This window comes from Peromyscus eremicus, chromosome 4, assembly GCF_949786415.1.
Source record: "Peromyscus eremicus chromosome 4, PerEre_H2_v1, whole genome shotgun sequence".
Lineage (NCBI taxonomy): Eukaryota > Metazoa > Chordata > Mammalia > Rodentia > Cricetidae > Peromyscus > Peromyscus eremicus.
In genome coordinates, this window is record NC_081419.1 from 25,680,209 (window position 1) to 25,700,423 (window position 20,215).

General features: G+C 37.1%; 1 pseudogene; it reads left to right on the top strand.

Annotated features, from left to right (window-relative positions):
• Positions 1–4,654: 4,654 nt before the first annotated feature.
• On the top strand, positions 4,655–18,560 carry LOC131907714 (Y-box-binding protein 1-like; annotated as a pseudogene).
• Positions 18,561–20,215: the final 1,655 nt, after the last annotated feature.

The following is a 20,215-nucleotide window of genomic DNA, read 5'->3' on the forward strand; positions in this document are numbered from 1 at the left end:
ATTTGGAGGAGTGGAAGGAGGGGAAACTATGGTTGGGATGTATTGTGTGTGAGAAGAATAAATAAAAAGTAAAAATAAAATATTTAGAAAAAATAAAACAAAGATTTTTAAAATTTTTCAATGAAACTTTGTTCTTTATTTTCAACACTGATTTGCAACTCAGTAAAACTGCAATGCTTGCAATCTAAAATAGGTATGAAACATTCTTGCTAAAGTGGATTAATTAAATTTTGTCATTTTAAACTTTATCTTTATAAAGTCTTGATTTGGAAAATATGCATTTTTAAAGGTTTGACTATATTTTTAAACTATATGTGGGTGGCCTTGCCTTGAAGAGTTAGACAAAAGAGCATTAGACAGGATCCAGAATGTATTTCAAGAAGTTCTAAAAGGGTTATCTAATTAATTATTACCTGAATTCATCTATGCCTCATTTTACCTTGGCTGGGTTTTATAGCCAATATCCTGCCATGACTCAGAGTATGGCACTTGTACTAAAGGGAGAGATGTGTGTAGGATAATAACCTTAACTCTGAGGAAAATCAGTGACTTCTTTAATGTTAAATTGTAAACATTGTGTCCTTTCTTCCTCTAAACTCTGTGAGCAACTAACAGTTGGGAGAGTGAACCTATAGATGTTACAAAGACCTCTCCTTCAGTCCCTTTGATTCTTCAGTATTGTTCTATGATACGTATGACCTTATAAATGTAGGCAGGAGGAAACAATACAGTTGAAATTAACTCTCTAATTTTTTATTTGAATACTGCTATGATGTGGCCCCTGAATAAAATCAGTCCTATTGAAAGGAGTCTGGCCTTGGGGCTGCATTTCTTAATATATGGAAATGTCATAATTTAATAGTACTTTAATACTAATTACCTCTTGTGATATTTTTTCCCAAAGCCTTTACGCACACTAAATTGAACTAGATTACGTCTTTTCCTTTTCCTTTTTTTTCTTACATAGAAATCTCATTTAAACCTGAGTCAGGTATGAGATCAAAGTACCTGGTTTTCACACTGATGCTCTGTAATGAATGTTATCCAGGGAAACTGCTTGCCTTACCTTTTGCTGTTGAATAACACCACATTTTATTAAAGATCTGTGAAATGTTCTCTGAGATGTTACATAGCCTGCTGTCTGTAGACAGTAGGTTTTGCGAAATCTTCTTGGCTTTGTATAGGTGATAACAGGAAGCAAGAATAATGAGATAAAACCTCCTTGTTCAGGTTTTTTTAATTGAGGTACAAATTATTTCATAGTTTCTCATTAGTTATTCCCATGGATTCTAATGACAAGGTGCCAACTTTCACACTTTAAACAGGTTAATTAATCAGGTAGTAATGAAGTTGGGTGATACCTGAGTGTTGGGGTGCCGAATAATCACAGTCCTAATAACATACTTAAATGTCTGGAAACCTGAGAGGATAAGTCGAAATTCAGTTATTCTGAGATCTGCATAAATAAGCATGTGCTAGTAAGGGGAAAACTAATTGTAATTAATTATTCTAGGTATAATCTGTAATTCTGTGATGGATATGTGGTGAATATGCATAAGTGATAGATACATTAATAATCATACACATTGCTACTTTCCTTTATATGACATAAGCATGCTAATATTTTAGTGCCCACATTTATGTTTTTCATCTTTTGTGCAGCTTCATTAAAAAATTTATGGTTTAACTGTTATTGTTTAACAGTGATTTCAGTTATGAAAGTGGGTCAAAGTGAAATGTTAAATGAAGTTCCACAGTGTGACAACAGTGTATGTTAAATTTCATGACAGCTTTCCTAAGATGTACGTTGCCTCAGGGACCCAGAGTCTATTTCTCAGAGAGAAGCACGGGGAAAGTTTTAAGATCTTGTCACCAGATTTCCTTCTTCCAAAACCTCAAGAAAGATCATAAACAAAATTGTATATACACGTATAGTTTTATATATATATATATATATGATTGATTATATATATTATATGAATGATAGGTATTGAATGATGTATGTCTATAATCACAGGAGATAACATTTTAAAATGGGCTGATAATTTCCATTGTCTAAAATGTATTGTCTAGAATGTTCTCGCTCAGGAAAGTGGGGAGATGGCTCAGACATTAAGAGTGTTTGCTATGAAAGCACAAGGACAGGAGCTTAAAACATGTAAAAGCCAGCAGTAGCCACATGTACCTGTAACTCCAGCAGTGGCAAGTGAGACAGGAGGATCCTGAAAAATCACCAGCCAGTCTAGCTGAAATCACGAGGTTCATTAAGATATCCTGTCTCAAACTGTAAAGTAATGAGAGTGAGAGTGGAAATCACCTGATGTCTTCCTCTGCCCTCCGAAAGCATTCTCATGGGACATATGTGCACATATACCATAGACATGCATATCACATGCACATACCATCCATATCACAAGCACCATACACACACACACACACACACACACACACACACACACACACAAAACAAAGAGGGGGCAGGAGAATACAGGAGGCCCGTGATGCAACACATTGTGATTTATTTCAATGGGAAGTGTTCTATTCTAGGAAATCAACAGTAAAGAACCAAAAATATTCTTCACAATTGCAGCAATGAATCATATGCATTGCATTGATTTTAAAAAAATTAATGGGATGATGACTTCCAAAATTATTTATCAGTTAATTAGGATAAAGGGAAGTACAAATGTGTCAGTAAAGCAAAAATATTTTCATAGAAATATTAATACACTTTGCTTATTAGCTTTCAATGATCAAATATGAATCAGCTGTACATAGAAGGCAGAAAAAAGCAGTAACAATTAACAATAGAATGTCCTATGGCCAAGGAAGTGGCTCAAGGGTAAAAACACTTGTCACTGAGCCTGATACCTTGAGTTCAATCCTCAGAATCCATTTGATGGAAGAAGAGAATTGACTCAAATAAAGTGTCCTGTGGTTCCTTCATACACGCGCTGTGGTACACACACACACACACACACACACACACATACACACACAAGTGTAATGACAGTATGACATCCTAACCTTTAGGATAATGCTCCACCATACTTTACTTATGTTGTGGTCATATTCACAGCTTTCTCAAACTGAGATCCATATTGCCAAATTACAAGGCTTTTTTTTTTTTTTTAAATTAAAGTTAGGGGCAGGATAGTAATAAGAGCTACAGAGTATGGGATTCAGAGTCACACAGACTGATCATGAGAAACCCTGAAACTTAGACCAGCCTGGCCCATTGAGGGTCTTGCAATGAAAACCCTGAGTCACTTTTCTCACATTTGCTTCTTTCTGGAATTGGGCGTTTAGCTTGTTCTTGCTTTATACACTATCTGAAAGCAAAGCCTCCTGCCTTTTAGTGACTCAAAACCCTCTCATGTGACTGCCTATCTGCCTCTCTAATAAAAACTTAAGTGTATACATATTTATTGTAGGAGACATTTGTAGGCATGGTAAAGATGGATAAAAACAACATACTTTTCTGTGTTTGCTCCTATGCAAAGCTCCTTTAGTTGATCTACTGTCATTTGGCTTTTGTTTGTATATTTGTTTAGTGAAGAAAGGGGTTTTGTTTAGTTTGGGCTCGAGCATTTCTGCATGCCTGCATCCCTAATCACTCATGGGGGTTGGTGAGGATTTACTATCCCAAAGACAGGGTCTCAGGACCCACCACCCAAGAACACAATGAAGAAAAGAAACATGCTTCAGTGTAAGTGCTGCAGCAGGAAAAAAATCAGAAAAGTAATACCATTAGATGATGGTGTTAAGAAGTGTAAGTGTATAGTACTGCAATATTATGGATCTAAAGATATTTTATTCTAGAAAATACAAAGGACATGAAAGAGGTTCTTATTATACTTGAGTTTAAACTAAAGTTGTATACCCTAAGTGGTCTGATAGTCAGATGTTATTCTTCTGGGATGTAATTGATGGTGCCTTAGCTACTGAATATCTAAACATTTTTCTTCTTCTTTACACATTACAATTACAAGCCATGATCTCTATTCACAGCTTATTATGTATAACTGTCAATAATACTCACTGATAGAAGGATAAAATGAAAGAATCAAAATCTTCCGTGATTGTAAAAGGCATACACCATTATGCACTTTACCTCTTTTGAAAAGCAGAGAATGGACAAATCCAAGCCTCAAAATGCCCTTAAAGCTTTTGTTTCAAAATGATAGGGCTTTGCTAAGTTGTTGTCGAAAAGGGAGAAAAATACAGAAACGTGTATATCATTAGCACAACTGCATTCCATTATTTTCTTTTGCAAAATAAATTACATAAATGGGGTTTGCATTGTTTGTTACACTTCACCCAGAGATTTGGATAATTAAGTTTCAAGAGCCGAGATGTTTTAAAACACATTTAATTTAGTAAAATTGGTAAGGAAGCAACTGCAATTAAAAAAAAATAAACAAAAAAAGACCAAAGTTTCTTCTGTCTTACCGGGTAATTTGGAATGAATTTCAACTCTGGCATTAGAAGTACAAAAGGTAACTAAAAATGCCATTAAATGAAATGTTCCAAGTCCAAGCAATTTCCTTCTTCACAGAAAGTAAAATGCAAACAGAGATTACTACAACCCTGCTGTGTTTAATTTAAGTGTATATAAGCCATTTACACACAGTCATCTTGTCTGAAGATAATCATGGCCATCCACAGTGGCCAGGATTGTGAAGCATGGCTTGTCAAAAGTTTTTCATCCTTTGATTCCACCTTGCTTGTGTCAGCCATGGCTCATATGAAGCAAGTTCAGCACATTCAGCTTCTGGTAGGATGGGATTCTTGTTTCTGTGTTTATTAATTTGTGTTTGTTGCCTACAAAATGCTAGCTGTATTCATTGCAAAGTGACACAACTGGTCACATACAGCCTAAAGATCTCTGTAGCCATGTATGTATACAACAGGCACAAATATGTCTTCATCTGGAGATGGCTTATGTGTATATGCACAGCTTTTTCAACATAAAATTCAAGTGGTAAAGCTTACAAATGTCAAACCAGCACACAGAACAGTATCAAAATTGTTTAGCTATATACAAATTCCACTTTGAATAGGAAGCAAAGCCTTGGTACTGGTTTGTAAAAGAAGAGATTTAGTAATCTCATGTGTAGCAGGAATCTTAACAGGTCTTATTAATTAAATCAAACCTGAGGCCAGTTATTGGGGTGAACTCTGGAAGATCAGAGAGATAGAACAAGCCACAGCTAACCTCACCTGCCAACTTCTCAGCTGATCTTGTTTCCTCAGACTGGAAGCCTCTGTGTCCTCATATCCGAATGGCTCTCAGCTGAACTGTGCTGCTCAAAACCTAAAAGCTTAACCAGTCAAATGCTTAACCAGCCAAATGCTGCTAGTTTTTGGCCCTCACGCCTTATATACCTTTCTGTTTTTTACCATCACTCCCTGGCGTTAAAGACTCACTTTCTGGGATTAAAGGCATGAGTCACCATGGTTGGCTGTGTCCTTGAACAGATGGATTACTGCCTCTGGAATGCTAGGATTAAAGACGTGTGCTACCACTGCCTAACTTTTATGTTTAATAATGTGGCTGTTCTGTCTCTGACCCCAGATAAGTTCATTAGGGTACAAAATATTTTGGGGAACACAATACCACCACACCCATGTTTTAAATACAATTAAATAAATAAATAAATATGCTGAATAGCACATTTCATTGGAATAATTTTTATAATTTTTTGAGTATATATTTTAAATTTTGAGGTAAGAATATCTCAAAGATCTATCTATCTATCTATCTATCTATCTATCTATCTATATATATACACACATATAATGATTGAATGGAAACCCTAGAAAAAATATTTTATAAGTATTAAATTTTAAAAAAGTGGATAGTAGAAATACCATGAAGCCTCACCACCACCCCAAAAAGGAACTACTAACAACTAAGAAATGCTGATAACAGGAAAAACTAGTCTTCCATGTATGTATATACATATAACAATCATTAATTGAAAAAAGAACCACACATTTGAAAGCGAACAAAGAAATGTATATGGGATATTTGTGAAGAAGGAAAAGAAAAGATGAAATTATATAATTATAATTTAAAAAAGTTATAAAAAAAAAACCTAAATCCATTAGCATCTGTGATCTCAGAGAAACAATATTGTTACTGAGAGCATAGAACAAATGGCCCAAACTTAAAGGTAAAATTTGTAGTGTAGGATGTTCATCGGGGACTTTGAGATTTTTCATTATATGCTTATAGACGTACAATATCATCCACATCTATGCAGCTTTTTCTATGCCTAGTACATAGTTGAGGAGTTGTTAAACTAGTACAGATATGAAACAGCAGCTGCCAGTATATTGTTGTTTTGTTGTTGTTGTTTTTAATTTTTATTTTGCAATACAATTCAGTTCTACATATCAGCCACGGATTCCCTTGTTCTCCCCCCTCCCGCCCCCCTCACCTTCCCCCCAACCCACCCCCCATTCCCATCTCCTCCAGGGCAAAGCCTTCCCCACAGACTGAGATCAACCTGGTAGACTCAGTCCAGGTAGGTCCAGTCCCCTCCTCCCAGGCCTAGCCAAGCGACCCTGCATAAGCCCCAGGTTTCAAACAGCCAACTCACGCAATGAGCACAGGACCCGGTCCCACTGCCTGGATGCCTCCCAAACAGATCAAGCCAATCAACAGTCTCACCCATTCAGAGGGCCTGATCCAGTTGGGGGGCCCTCAGCCATTGGTTCATATTTCATGTGTTTCCGTTCGTTTGGCTGCCAGTATATTGTATCAGAAATGCTTTTGTAAGAGGTTACCAAAAATGATATAAGTAGTAGACAGAAATCTTGGCCCAATCATTAGACAGCCACAGAGCTAACTGAGAAGTATTCTGTGGCAACAAAAAAAAAAAATACTCAAATGTTGGTGTTTTAGTTCATGGGTATCATTTTAAAAACAGTAACAATTATAAAAATGACAAAAAAAATTGGGGTTGACAAGAATTTGATTAGGGAGTGGTGCAAATTCATCATTTATATATGCATCTTCCAACAGAAGATATTTGGAAATACACTAGTTTGACCCATACAGGAGAAAAAAAAGTGGTTAAGAAAAAATATGTCCCTAAGAAAGCTTAGATGTTGAATTAGTTAGATGATGGATATAAGATGATGATAAACATCATGGGGAAAGAGCTGTTATCAGTATGTTCAAAGTAATAGCCAAAAAGATGAAAATGATGCATCATCAAATTAAGTATACAGACTAGTCATAAGATTTAAAATTTGATATGTAATTCCTAAGGTTCAAATGTTAAGTAAGAAATGTGATCAAGAAGAAGAAATCATCAGCAAATTTTATAATATATCATGGGTAAACCCAATATAGGACAAGAAAATACTTGCAAAAATTAGCATGCAGCTTTGTATATATGCCCTGCATTTAAGTGGAGGAGAACCAGGCAGTAGTAGTACACACCTTTAATCCCAACACTCAGGAGGCAGAGACAGGTGGACATCTAGGAGTATGAGTCCACTCTGGTCTACAGAGTGTGTTTTAGGACAGCCAAGGCTACACAGAGAAACCCTGTCTCAAAAAAAAAATATAAAAAGAGGAGGAGAGAAAAAAGTATAAAAGGAATATATCTGAAAGAGATAATAGCTTATATTTAATAAAATTATATGGAAAGTATTCAATTTTACACCAAAGTAGCACAACGACCTCTATCTAAAGTAAGATAAAAAGCAATACATACATAGACAAAACACAGTCAAGCTGTCATCATCCAAAACAAATGGAGAAGTTTGGAATTTCAGAACATGACTCTCCTGTAGAAGGAGTTTGGACATTAAACAAGGACCTATCAAGAAGAAAAGTTGAGGTCAATAGACAGTGTGGTAATACACTCAAAACAAGAGATAGTTATTGGGCCATAATGTCAATGCTGGTAGTTCTCTTTGGAATCACTGATCTCCTTCCATGGGACTGATGAAGAATTTAATGCCTGAAAAAACATAGGTCCCTCCAGTCCTTCCATTTCCAATATTGGTTCAATTTAGATACCTACCACCAAGTTTTCCACAGTTTTTCCTAACATTGTATTCTGGGAACAAGAAGTCCCTTATTTTAATTTTCTTTATCTCCCTATGTCTACCTACCTAACTGAGTGCTCCCAAGTCTCTCACTCTGCATGTTGCCCAGTTCTGGGTCTCAGGGTTAAGTTCTATCTACTGCAAGAAGAAGATTCTCTGATGAGAGTTCAGTAAGGTACTTATACATGGGTGTAGCAGTATGGCATTAGAAGTCATTTTATTGCTGTGTCTTTCCCCAGAATAATAGGGAACTGATAATTCTCTGAGGTCTGTAACCTATCTAGTCTCAGGTACTTGGACACACTAGTGTGTGGTTCCATGTCTTGGAACATTTAAGGGGATCTTCAATCTAATCTAAGAACAATTGATTACTTCCATAACATTTGTGCTGTTATTATTACAGCAGTGTATCTTGCAGGCAGGTCACTATTGTTTGTTGCAGGGTTTATATCTGGGTGATATTGATGATTTTCCCTCTCAGGAATAGACGAGTACCTACAGGTACCATGGATACTGATCAATAGGGGTCAGACTTCAAGTTAGGCACCACCTCAACTTCTTCAGTTTAATCATATAAGTAAGTATAAGTGTTGTCTTCAGTGATAGGGCATAACCATCAGATTATACAGCATAATCCAAAGCATTGGCAATAGTATGTTGTATTTGGGAGGTTCAATGGGCCCATTGACTTGGCCAGTGACTCAACAAGATGTAACCCATTCCTGGCATTGGAGGTTTTGCTTGGTGACATAATTTTAGCTTTTAAAAAATAAAGACTTGAAGTCTATTTAAACTTTAATGCTCAGTCCTGAAGCCATATAGTAACAGGTAAAACCAAATCACTAAATGGACTGGAGAGGTTGCTTTAAGGTGGTGTGTGTGTGTGTGTGTGTGTGTGTGTGTGTGTGTGTGTGTGTGTTTAATAATAACAACTAAATGCGGAAATCATGATTTCAAGAGTGAGAAAATTGGGCAGAGTACATGAGAGCAGTTGGAGATAGGAAAAGGAAGATAAAATATTATGTACTTATATTAATTTTTAAAAGTATCTTAAAAGAAAGAATAAGGGAGGAAGGGGGATATAAAGAGAGGAAAGAAGGAGATATAAATAACTCTAAGGATGTTTGAAAAGTCATAGGTGACACAGCATTTCGTATTTTTATAATATATACATGTATATAATTTTTATGTAAATATAAAGTTCAGATATACTTAACACACATATATGTATTATATAATATTGTATATATAAGTGCATGTGTATAAATATTTTTTAAATAAACAAGAGGAGAAAGATATTATTAATATCACCAAGCTACAAACTCTGCAACCTAAAACAGGGACCTATTTGCAAGATACACTAATACAGTCATGGCACAAATGTTAAGGGAATAAAGAATCACTTTTTATCAGATTTCTGTCCCACTCCATGAGATAAAACCCATACCTGACTCTGTTAACTTGACCAAAAACTTGAGATGAGATAGATCATGGACCTAGGGAGAAAGCCTACTAGTACTATTTTGTTAAAGGAGCACATCAATAAAATAATTCCTAATGATATATTGTGAAACACATAGATTGGTCCTTTACTCAGCTCTCATCAGAGGAGCTTCTTCTTACAGTAAATGATAATTAACACAGAGACTCACAACTTGGCAATATACATTCTGTCAGTGACTTTGAAATACTCAGTCCTAATTGGGATGTTTTCATTAAACTCTACCCCTTAAGCATCTGAGGGGATATCGGAGGAATAGGGGTTGGAAAGATTGTAAGAGCCAAAAAAGGTGATGGATGACCCAAAGGAAACAGTATCTTCCAGATAAAATAGGACTGATATACATACATGACAGCCCTCTCAAGATTCCCAAAGTTCAAGGTAGACAAAAATCCCAGAACAGAGATGGGCCACTTTGGCACTAAGAACCTCTCCTAGGCAAGAAACTATTTTTAACTGATGCGTACCAGGAAGAAAAAAATCAATTTTCTCCAATGGAGAGTCACTGAGTATATTAATCACACTTCAGAGCAACTACTTAGGAGTGGTTGGCCAATACAAAATGGTCTCTGAGGGCTTTTTGTGCTCCCCCCCACCCCGTACCTTTTGTTTGGTACTTTTCTTGTCTTTTGTGTTTTTTGTTTATCTGTTGTTTAGACTTTTGTTTTGCTTTTTAAGAAAAAAAAACATGAAGTTGGGTTGGGAGTTGGGGAGGAACTACATGTAATTGGGGAAGAGGAAATAATATGAACAAAAGATACTGTACAAAAAATTAAGGCCCATAAATATAAAATAATAATAACAAATCTTTAAATTAAAAATGTCTATTCTTATTTAGGATCTCTGGGTATGATTAAGAGACCCTACATCCAAATAGTAATGCCAGATACTTGCCAGGATACACTCCAAAGTCATTGCATTGTTCCTAAGTGTGAAGATGAAGCATGGTTAGTTACTCAAGTCATTGATGCTAACAGTATGAAGAAAATCACTGAACATCACCAGCAAGTTGAACCAGTGTGACGTGATCAGCCCTAGACTGACATGCAGCTCAAAGACTTAAAGAAGTAACAGAATAATCTGCTCCCATCTTGTTAGTTTGGTTTCATTGCACTGCTAAACCTTGATGGTACCACAAACCACAAAGATGCAACAGGAAAACACTCAGAAGAGAAAGTCCTGTTGTTGTTGTTTTTTTCTTTTTGGGGGGTCAGTCACTCAGCTCCCAAATAAATCACACATGGAGGATTTTTCTTAAGTATACATGCCTGCCCTTAGCTTGGCTTATTTCTAGCCATGTTTTCTTAACTTAATTTATCCTTTCTATCTTTTGCCTCTGGTCTTTTTCCTTTTCTTACTTCTGTATATTTTACTTTCACTCTTTGTGGCTGGCTGTGTGGCTGGGTGGCTGGCCACCTATTTTCTCACTGCTCTTGCTCCTTTTTCTTCTTCTCCTCCCAGATTTCTCCTTCTATTTATTTTCTCTGTCTGCCAGCCCTGCCTATCCTTTCTCCTGCCTCTCTATTGGCCGTTCAGCTCTTTATTAGACCATCAAGTGTTTTAAATAGGCACAGTAACAGCTTCACAGAGTTTAACAAATGCAACATAAAAGAATGTAACACATCTTTGCATCATTAAATACATGTCCACAGCATAAACAAATACAACATACCTTAGAATAGTATTCCACAACAAATCCTGGGACTTTTTGGATATGTAAAACATTTGTCAATAAAAAGCCTCAGTGAGAAAAGAATGGTGCAATAATCTTTTATTTATCTGCATCGTATTTAGTAGAGTTTCATTTGTTTTGATGCTACAACACTACAGTTCTGGTTACCTTTTGATTCATTCCTTATTTCTCAAGTTATCACATTTATTATACTGAACTAATTAACTCAGTTTTTCTTGGATGACAAGATTAAAGGAAAGATGATTATGACAGATTTTAATGGTAAGAGTAAAGGAAACAAAGGTCAAAATAATAGTCCATTCTACTTAAACTTGCATTTGAATAATCTGTGAGGTAACCATGGACAGTTTGATCTCATCAGTATGAAGACATATTTCATGAATCATTGTAAGTTAATTTAGATGAGATTATGTGTGTGTTTTATATATATATATGTACATATATATATGTATATATAGTCTTATTTGCATATGTGTGTGTGGGCCAAAGGTAAATACTGAATACCTTCTTTTTTATTTAAAAGTTTTTTTTTCCACTTTACATACCAACCACACTTTCCCCTCCTTCCCCTCCTCCCACTCATCTTCCCACCTTCTCTCCACCCCACCCCCCATCCATTCCTCAAGAGAGGGTAAGGCCTCCCATGGGGGAGTCTAAAAAGCCTGGCATATGAAGTTGAGGCAGGACTGAGCCTCTGCTCCCAGTATTGAGGCGGAGCAAGGTATCCCTCCATAGGGAATGGGCTCCAAAAAGCAAGTTCATGCACTAGGGATAAATCCTGGTCCCACTGCCAGTGGCCCCACAAACTGCTCAAACCACATAGTTGTTACCCATATTCAGAGGGCCTAGTTTGGTCCCATGCAGGTTCCCCAGCTTTCAGTCCAGAGTCAGTGAGCTCCAACTAGCTTGAGGTCAGCTATCTCTGTGGAATTCCCCATCATGATCTTGACCCCTTTGCCCATATAAATCCTCTTCTATCTCTTCAACTGGACTCCAGGAGCTCTGCCCAGTGCTTGCCTGTGAATCTCTGCATCTGCTTCCATCAGTTACTGGATGAAGGTTCTATGATGACAATATGGGTAGTCACCAACGTGATTACAGGGGAAGAAGGCCAGTTCAGGGACTCCCTCCACTATTGCTTGGAGTCTTAACTGGGTTCATCCTTATGGGTTCCTGGGAATTTCCCTAGCACCAGGTTTCTTCCTAACCCCTAATGACTCCCTCCATCAAGATAGCTCTTTCCTTGCTCTCCCTCTCTGTCCCTTCTCCAACTGGACCATCCTGTTCCCTCATGTTCTCTTGTCACCTCCCCTTACCTCCCCCACTTACACTCCTAATTTATTACAGAGATCTTATTTATTTCCTCTTCCTGGGGGATCCATGAATATCTCTCTTAGGGTCCTTCTTGTTACCTAGCTTCTCTGGGGTTATGAATTGTAGCTGGTTATCCTTTGCTTTACAATTAATATCTACTTATGCATGAATACATACTGTGTTTGTTTGTCTTTTGGGGCCTGGCTTACCTCACTCAGAATGTTTTTTTCTGGTTCCACCTATTTGCCTGCAAATTTAATGATGTCACTTTTTTTAATGGCTGAGTAATACTCCATTGTAAATGTATCACAGTTTTCTTTATCTATTCTCCAGGTGAGGGGCATCTAGGTTGTTTCCAGGTTCTGGCTATTATGAATAATGCTGCTTTGAACATAGTTGAGCAAAGGTCCTTGTGGTATGAATGTGCATCCTTTGGGTATATGCCCAAGAGTTGTATTGCTTGATCATTAGGTAGATTGATTCCCCGTTTGCCAAGAAGCCACCATACTGATTTCCAAAGCGGGTGTACAAGTTTGCAATAACAGCAGCACTGGAGGTGTGTTTCTCTTACTCCACATCCTCTCCGGCATAGGCTGTCATCAGTGTTTTGATCTTAGCCACTCTGAGAGGTGTAAGATGGTATCTCAGAGTTGTTTTGATTTGCATTTCCATGATGGCTAAGGATGTTGAACAATTCTTTATGTGTCTTTCAGCCATTTGAGATGCTTCTGTTTCCACTTTACTGGTTTTGAGGACAGTTTTCCTTACTGATAAGTGGGTACTGGGAATTTACATGTCCCCACTTTCATCCCTGCACCTAGCAAAACACCAGGTCACATACTCTGCTGTTAACAACCAGGTTTTGATGTGGGTGCTGAGGATCTAAAATCAGGTTCTTACACCTGCTAAACAGTTAATTTACAGAGTAAGCTATCTCTCCAATCCTGAATGAAAGTTAAATAGAGACAAAATAGACTCTCAGACCTATTGTACTTGTACTGCTGAGGAGAAGTATGAGAATTATGAGTTTAAGAACATGGACAATGGACAAATACAGCAAAACAGCTTCAAAAACAAAGAAATAATAATAAAATAATAATAATAGTCTTCTAATAATAAAATTCAGTATTAGAAGAATATTGATGTGCATATTGCTGAAAGATAGGAGGGCTGAATTTGTACCTGTGATCAAATATATCATAACAAATTATTTAAAATATCAAGCATGTATATATAATTGGATGGTGTACTGGATAGTTGTGTGTCAACTTGAGATAAGCTCAAGTCATGTGGTAGAAAGGAATCTCAATTAAGAAAATACCTCCATCAGATTGGTTTATAGGCAAGCCTGTAGAAGTATTTTCTTAATTAGCAATTAATGGGGAAAGGTCCAGCCTATTGTTAGTGGTGCCATCCCTGGAATGGTGGTCCTGGGTTCTATAAGAAAGCAGGCTGAGCAAGCGATGGGGAGCAAGCCAGTAAGCAGCACTCCTCCATGGCTTCTGCATCATTTCTTGTCTCCAGGTTCCTGCTCTGTTTAGGTTCCTGTTTTGACTTCATTCCATGATGAACAGTAATGTTTCATCATAGCAATGATAATCCTAACAAGGACATGTAGTATGTAGAGTTGTCTCATCATGGTGTGAGATATGATATTTATGTGTTCAGGTTTTAGGCAAGGCATGCATTAAAGTACTGGAGGTTTGAAGTCAGCCATGGTAGGAAGACATTCTACACAGCAAGGTAATTTTTTTCAAATTACAAATTTTTAACATATATTATATGAATATAATACACAATAAATTTTATATAAATATTCTAAATTAAAGATTTATGATATTGTTCATATTGTTTATGATAGATATAAAAATAAATAATTTTATCTACATCTTACTAAGAGTTTCTTCTAAATTTGGATTCCCATATTTAGAAAAGCAATATTTTAGATAATTTAATATAATAGTACTATTTCATAATGTGATCTGCAGAAAATTAATTCTCGCCAATACAGTATTTATTACAAGCCTCATCTGCTGACCTTGTTAGCAATCACCTCAAGAGTTAGTGGAATATGTTTAACTCCTTTTTTTAACTCAATATGAAGTCACACCAGAGTTATCACAGCAATCTTATCCATGCATTGATTTCTCGTCAACTGAAGGATTGACTTCAAGGCATCTTCACATTCCTCTGGGTTTTATTTGGATTATAAGATTGAAGGCTTTGTTTCTTGGTTTTTGATGACAGTAATTACCATCTAATCTTCATTCTTGGGACGAAGTATTATCAGAACAGTCAGGGTTCACCTGATGATAGGTGAAATAGAGGTACTATTTCTTTTATGAGTCTACATTCAGGAATGCAGTGATCAAACTGTTTGCATATGCTTATTTTATCTCAAATATGTTTTTTTAAATTTGATATCGCTTCTTAACATATTGATTTTAAACTTAGGTGTTGATTTTATTTTTAGGAGTCATGTGAAATATCAAGTAAATAAAATTTCTTAACATAAAAATTCTCATAAAATGCATGCTTTTCTGTACTCTTAACAACTTCAGGTTGAGATGAAAATTTTTGGCATTGTTTGGAAGATTACTCCAAGCAAGGCTGGTGTGTGAGCTGTGCATCCAGAGCCAGGTTTTGTAATGTGAAGATTGAGGGCACTTACTTACCAGGGAAAACCTATGTAGGATCTGTGTCATCAAAACTAGGTTTGAGACTGTGGGGATGGTGCTGGTGGTAAGATTCTGAGCAGCTGACCAGACAAAGCTTTGGGTGTGTAAGCCAGAAGTATGGAACTAGACCTGAGAGAAGGAGATTATACAAAGCAGATATAGAGACCCAGGGCCAGAGAAAGGTCCAGGAATCTAGAAATGATGCTGATGTGGTTGGTTGTTGGGAGCTCACCAGGCTAAACTGGTGCAATAGCTGTGCAGCCGGAGCTACGTCATGTCATTTAAGTTTTGTACCTGCCCAGCCTCATAGAGACTAGAATCCAATGTCAGACACACAACCAAGGAAAGGAGTCTACATGCTGATATAACACCAATAACACAAACATTTAAAAGACCAAAGCAGTGCTCCCTTCCCCAAACTCATTATCTTTATAGAAATACTCTCTATTGAGAATTGCTAAATGAATCTTAGGAGACAGAATTTAAAAGAAGTTTTTGTTGCAAAATTCTTCAGAAATTATTAAATATTAAAAGAAATCAATAAAAAAGAACATTTATAAACTTGATCAAGGAGTTCAGGTAGTTTAAAGAGGGCACAAACAGCTCAATGAACATACAGAGGACAGTAATAAATGCTCAAGTATTGTCTAAGAAAACATTTATATATGTGGAATGAATGACAAAAACAAGTCAGAATTTGAAACAGAATTTAGTAGAAATATTGAGGAAAACTCAAGCAGAAATGAAATTGGAATTGAAAAATTCAATGTTCTAGTTAGAAAAAGGAACAAGGGAAAGCCGTACAAGTAGAATAGATCAAGGGGATAGCTGACTACCAAGACTTGAAGATAAAGTAGACAGATTCGATCAGTAAAGTAACAAATACAGAAAATTAAAAGAGAAAATCAGAAAAGGAACATACATGAAATATAAGTAGCATGAAAAGTTCAAATATTCAAATTATACACATAGAAGAAAAATAATTCCGGTCAGTAGCATAGAACAGATCTTCAGCAAGAGCATAGAGGGAAACATTTCCAAATAAAGGCAAGACATAACCATAAAGATACAAGAAGCACACAGAAGGCAAAATAGACGTGACAAGAAACAAATTCTCCATAGCATATTATCTTTAATACATTAAACACATAGAATAAGGAGAGGATATTGAAAGCTACAAGAGAAAAACAGTAGTCACATGTAAAGGAAAATCCTTCCAAATAATGACTAACTTCTCAATGGAGACTTTAAATGCCAGAAGAATGTACACCAATATAATTAAAGTATTAAAGGACCATGGACACCAACCTAGACTACAATACCAAACAAAATTATGTCTCATAGTTAACGAAAAATGAAAGATTTTCATATTAACAAGTAAAACAATTCGTGCCTATCAAACAGTTTAATAGAGAATACTGGAAACAATAAAAAGTCTAAAAAGAAGAATAAGCATAACCATGAGATGATAGAAAGAAATGAAGCTAAAATTACAGAAGAAAGAAATAGGTCTAAGATTGAAAACAGGAAGAAATGATCAACACGTATATTTCTATAACTTTAAATATAATGGCTTCAACTCTTCAATCAAAAGACAGGGGTCCATTAAATGAATAAAGAAACAAAATCTGTATCACTGTTGTCCACAACAAAGTCATGTTAATTTTAGTGACAGGCAACACCTTAAAGTAAAAAGATAGAAAAAAAATCTATTCCAAGCTAATGGGGACCAAGAAGTAGGCATCACTATCTTAACGTTTGACAAAATAAATTTTAATGTAACATTCATCAGCAGAAATAAAATACAATACTTCATTCTAATCAAGGTAATTAACCAAGTAGATATTGTAACCCTAAACATATGTAGACCAAACTCTGACTCACTTGGTTTTATAAAGAGCACACCATAGACTAAAAGACACAGATTCATCTCAACTCAGTAATTCCAGGTGATTACTATAACCGACTTTGTCAATAGACAAAAGTTACTCAGATCATCTGAGTAAAAAAAAAAAAATTAAGCATAGAAATGTCAGAATTAAATAACATCATACATCAAGTGAACCTAGGAGATATCTAAAGAACATCCATCCATATACCAAAGATAATACATTCTTCTCATCAACACATGGACACTTCTCTAATACAGACATTATACTGGGACACGAAACAAATGTTAACGAATTCAGAACAATTTAAATAATTCATTATAGTGTATCTGACCATAATTCAGCTTTAGATCAACAGCAAACAAACCTCTAGTCATTATACAAACTCAGGGAGATTAAATAATACATAACTGAATGATAAATGGGTCACGAAAGAAATTTAAAATTTTTCTGGAGCTCAATGAAAATGAAAACAACACAACAAAAACTCTGGGACAAATTAAAAGAAGTCTTCTTAATGGAGGAATTTATAGCTCTAAGAGCCTACATTAAAAGTCAGAATGAAAGTAGTGGCAACTCAGGCGGCCTCACATCTGTGGCACCCAGGGACATTGCAGTGAAGGTTTGGAAACAGTAAAATGGTCAAATGTAAGGAATTAATATGGTTTCATCAACAGGAATGGCACCAAGGAAGATGTATTAATTAGTACAGAAGACTGCCATAAAGAATAACTCTCGGAAGTACTGTGCAATGTAGATGAGAGACTATGGAGTTTGATGTTGTTGACAGAGAAAAGGATGCGGATGTAGCAAATGTTGCAAGCCCTGGTGGAGTTCCACTTCAAGACATTAATACACAGTAGACAGTAACCATTGTAGATGCTATTTTTATCATAGTAGTCCTCCATGCAATTACCAGAAGAGTAAGAGTTGGGAAAAGAACGAGGGATCAGAAAGCTCTCCTGAATTCCAAGCCCAACAACTCTGGCCCTATCATAGATGACGGTTCCCACCTTACTGCATGTGGGGACCCTATTGGAGTCGACCACAGTACTCCAACATTCCTATGCAAGGAGAAGTGACGGGTGGTGCTGATAACCAAGGTGCAGCAGAGCAAGGTGGACCAGTGAGACAGAATATGTATTGGGGTTACAGACCACGATTCCACAGGAGCTCTTCACATCAAATATAGCCAAGAGAGGACAACAATGAAGAGGACAAGGAAAATCAGGAGACAAGACCCAAGGTCAGCAGCCACCTCAATGTTATAACTTTAATTACCGATGCAGATGCCCAGAGAACCCTAAACCACAGAGGGCAAAGAGACAAAGGCACCTGATCCATCAGCTGAGAAGAGTGGGGCTAAATACCATCTCTACCATCATCCATTTTGGTCATCTATCAAGAAGAAATGAATATGAAATACCAGCAATAAGAAATGAACAAAGATTGGAGCTGAAGACCTTAAGTGCTTGTTTTTTTATTTTTATTTTTTATTTTATTTTACAATATAATTTAGTTCTACATATCAGCCACAGATTCCCTTATTCTCCCCCCTCCTGCCCCCTCCCCTTCCCCCCAGCTGACCCCCCATTCCCACTTTCTCCAGGGCAAAGCCTCCCCTGAGGATTGAGATCAACCTGGTAGACTCAGTTCAGGCAAGTCCAGTCCCCTTCTCCCAGGTTGAGCCAAGCGACCTTGCATAAGTCCCAGGTTTCAAACAGCCAGCTCATGCACTGAGCACAGGACCTGGTCCCACTGACTGGATGCCTCCCAAACAGATCAAGCCAATCAACTTGTCTCACCTATTCAGAGGGCCTGATCCAGTTGGGGGTCCCTCAGCCATTGGTTCATAGTTCATGTATTTCCATTAGTTTGGCTATTTGTCCCTGTGCTTTATCCAACCTTGGTCTCAACAGTTCTCACTCATATAAACCCTCGTCTTTCTCGCCAACTGGACTCCCAGAGCTCCACCCGGGGCCTATTCGTGGATCTCTGCATCCAGTTCCCTCAGTCATTGGATGGGGTTTCTAGCACGACAGTTAGGGTATTTGGCCATCCTATCACCAGAGTAGGTCATTTCTGGCTTTCTCTTGACCGTTGCCTGTAGACTATTGTGGGGGTATCTTTGTGGATTTCTGTGGGCCTCTCTAGCACTTTGCTTCTTCCTGTTCTCACGTGGTCTTCATTTACCATGGTCTCCTATTTCTTGTTCTCCCTCTCTGTTCTTGATCCAGCTGTGATCTCCCGCTCCCCCAAGCTCTCTTTCCCTCGACCCTCCCCCTTCATTACCCCCACTCATGACCAGGCTGTTCATGTAGATCTCATCCAATTCTCCATCATTGGGTGATCCCCGTGTCTTTCTTGGGGTCCTGTTTTCCAGGTAGCCGCCCTGGTGATGTGAGTAGCAGTCCAGTCATCCTTGTTCCACATCTAGTATCTTCCTATGAGTGAGTACATATCATGTTTGTCTTTCTGAGTCTGGGTTACCTCACTCAGGATGATTTTTTATAGATCCATCCATTTGCCTACAAACCTCATGATGTCACTGTTTTTCTCTGCTGAGTAGTATTCCATTGTGTATATGTACCACATTTTATTTTTCCGTTCTTCAGTTGAAGGGCATCTAGGTTTTTTCCAGGTTCTGGCTGTTACAAACAATGCTGATATGAACATAGCTGAACAAGTGACCTTGTGGTGTGATTCAGCGTTCCTTGGGTATATGCCCAAGAGTGGTATAGCTGGGTCTTGGGCGAGATTGATTCCCAATTTTCTAAAATAGCGCCATATTGATTTCCAAAGTGGTTGTACAAGCTTGCATTCCCACGAGCAGTGGAGGAGAGTTCCCCTAGCTCCACATCCTCTCCAGCATAAGGTGTCTTCAGTGTTTTTGATCTTAGCCATTCTGACAGGCGTAATGTGGTATCTCAGAGTTGTTTTGATTTGCATTTCACTGATAATTAGGGATGTTGAGCAATTCCTTAAATGTCTTTCAGCCATTTGAGTTTCCTCTGTTGAGAATTCTCTGTTTAGTTCTATAGCCCATTTCTTAATTGGACTGTTGGGCATT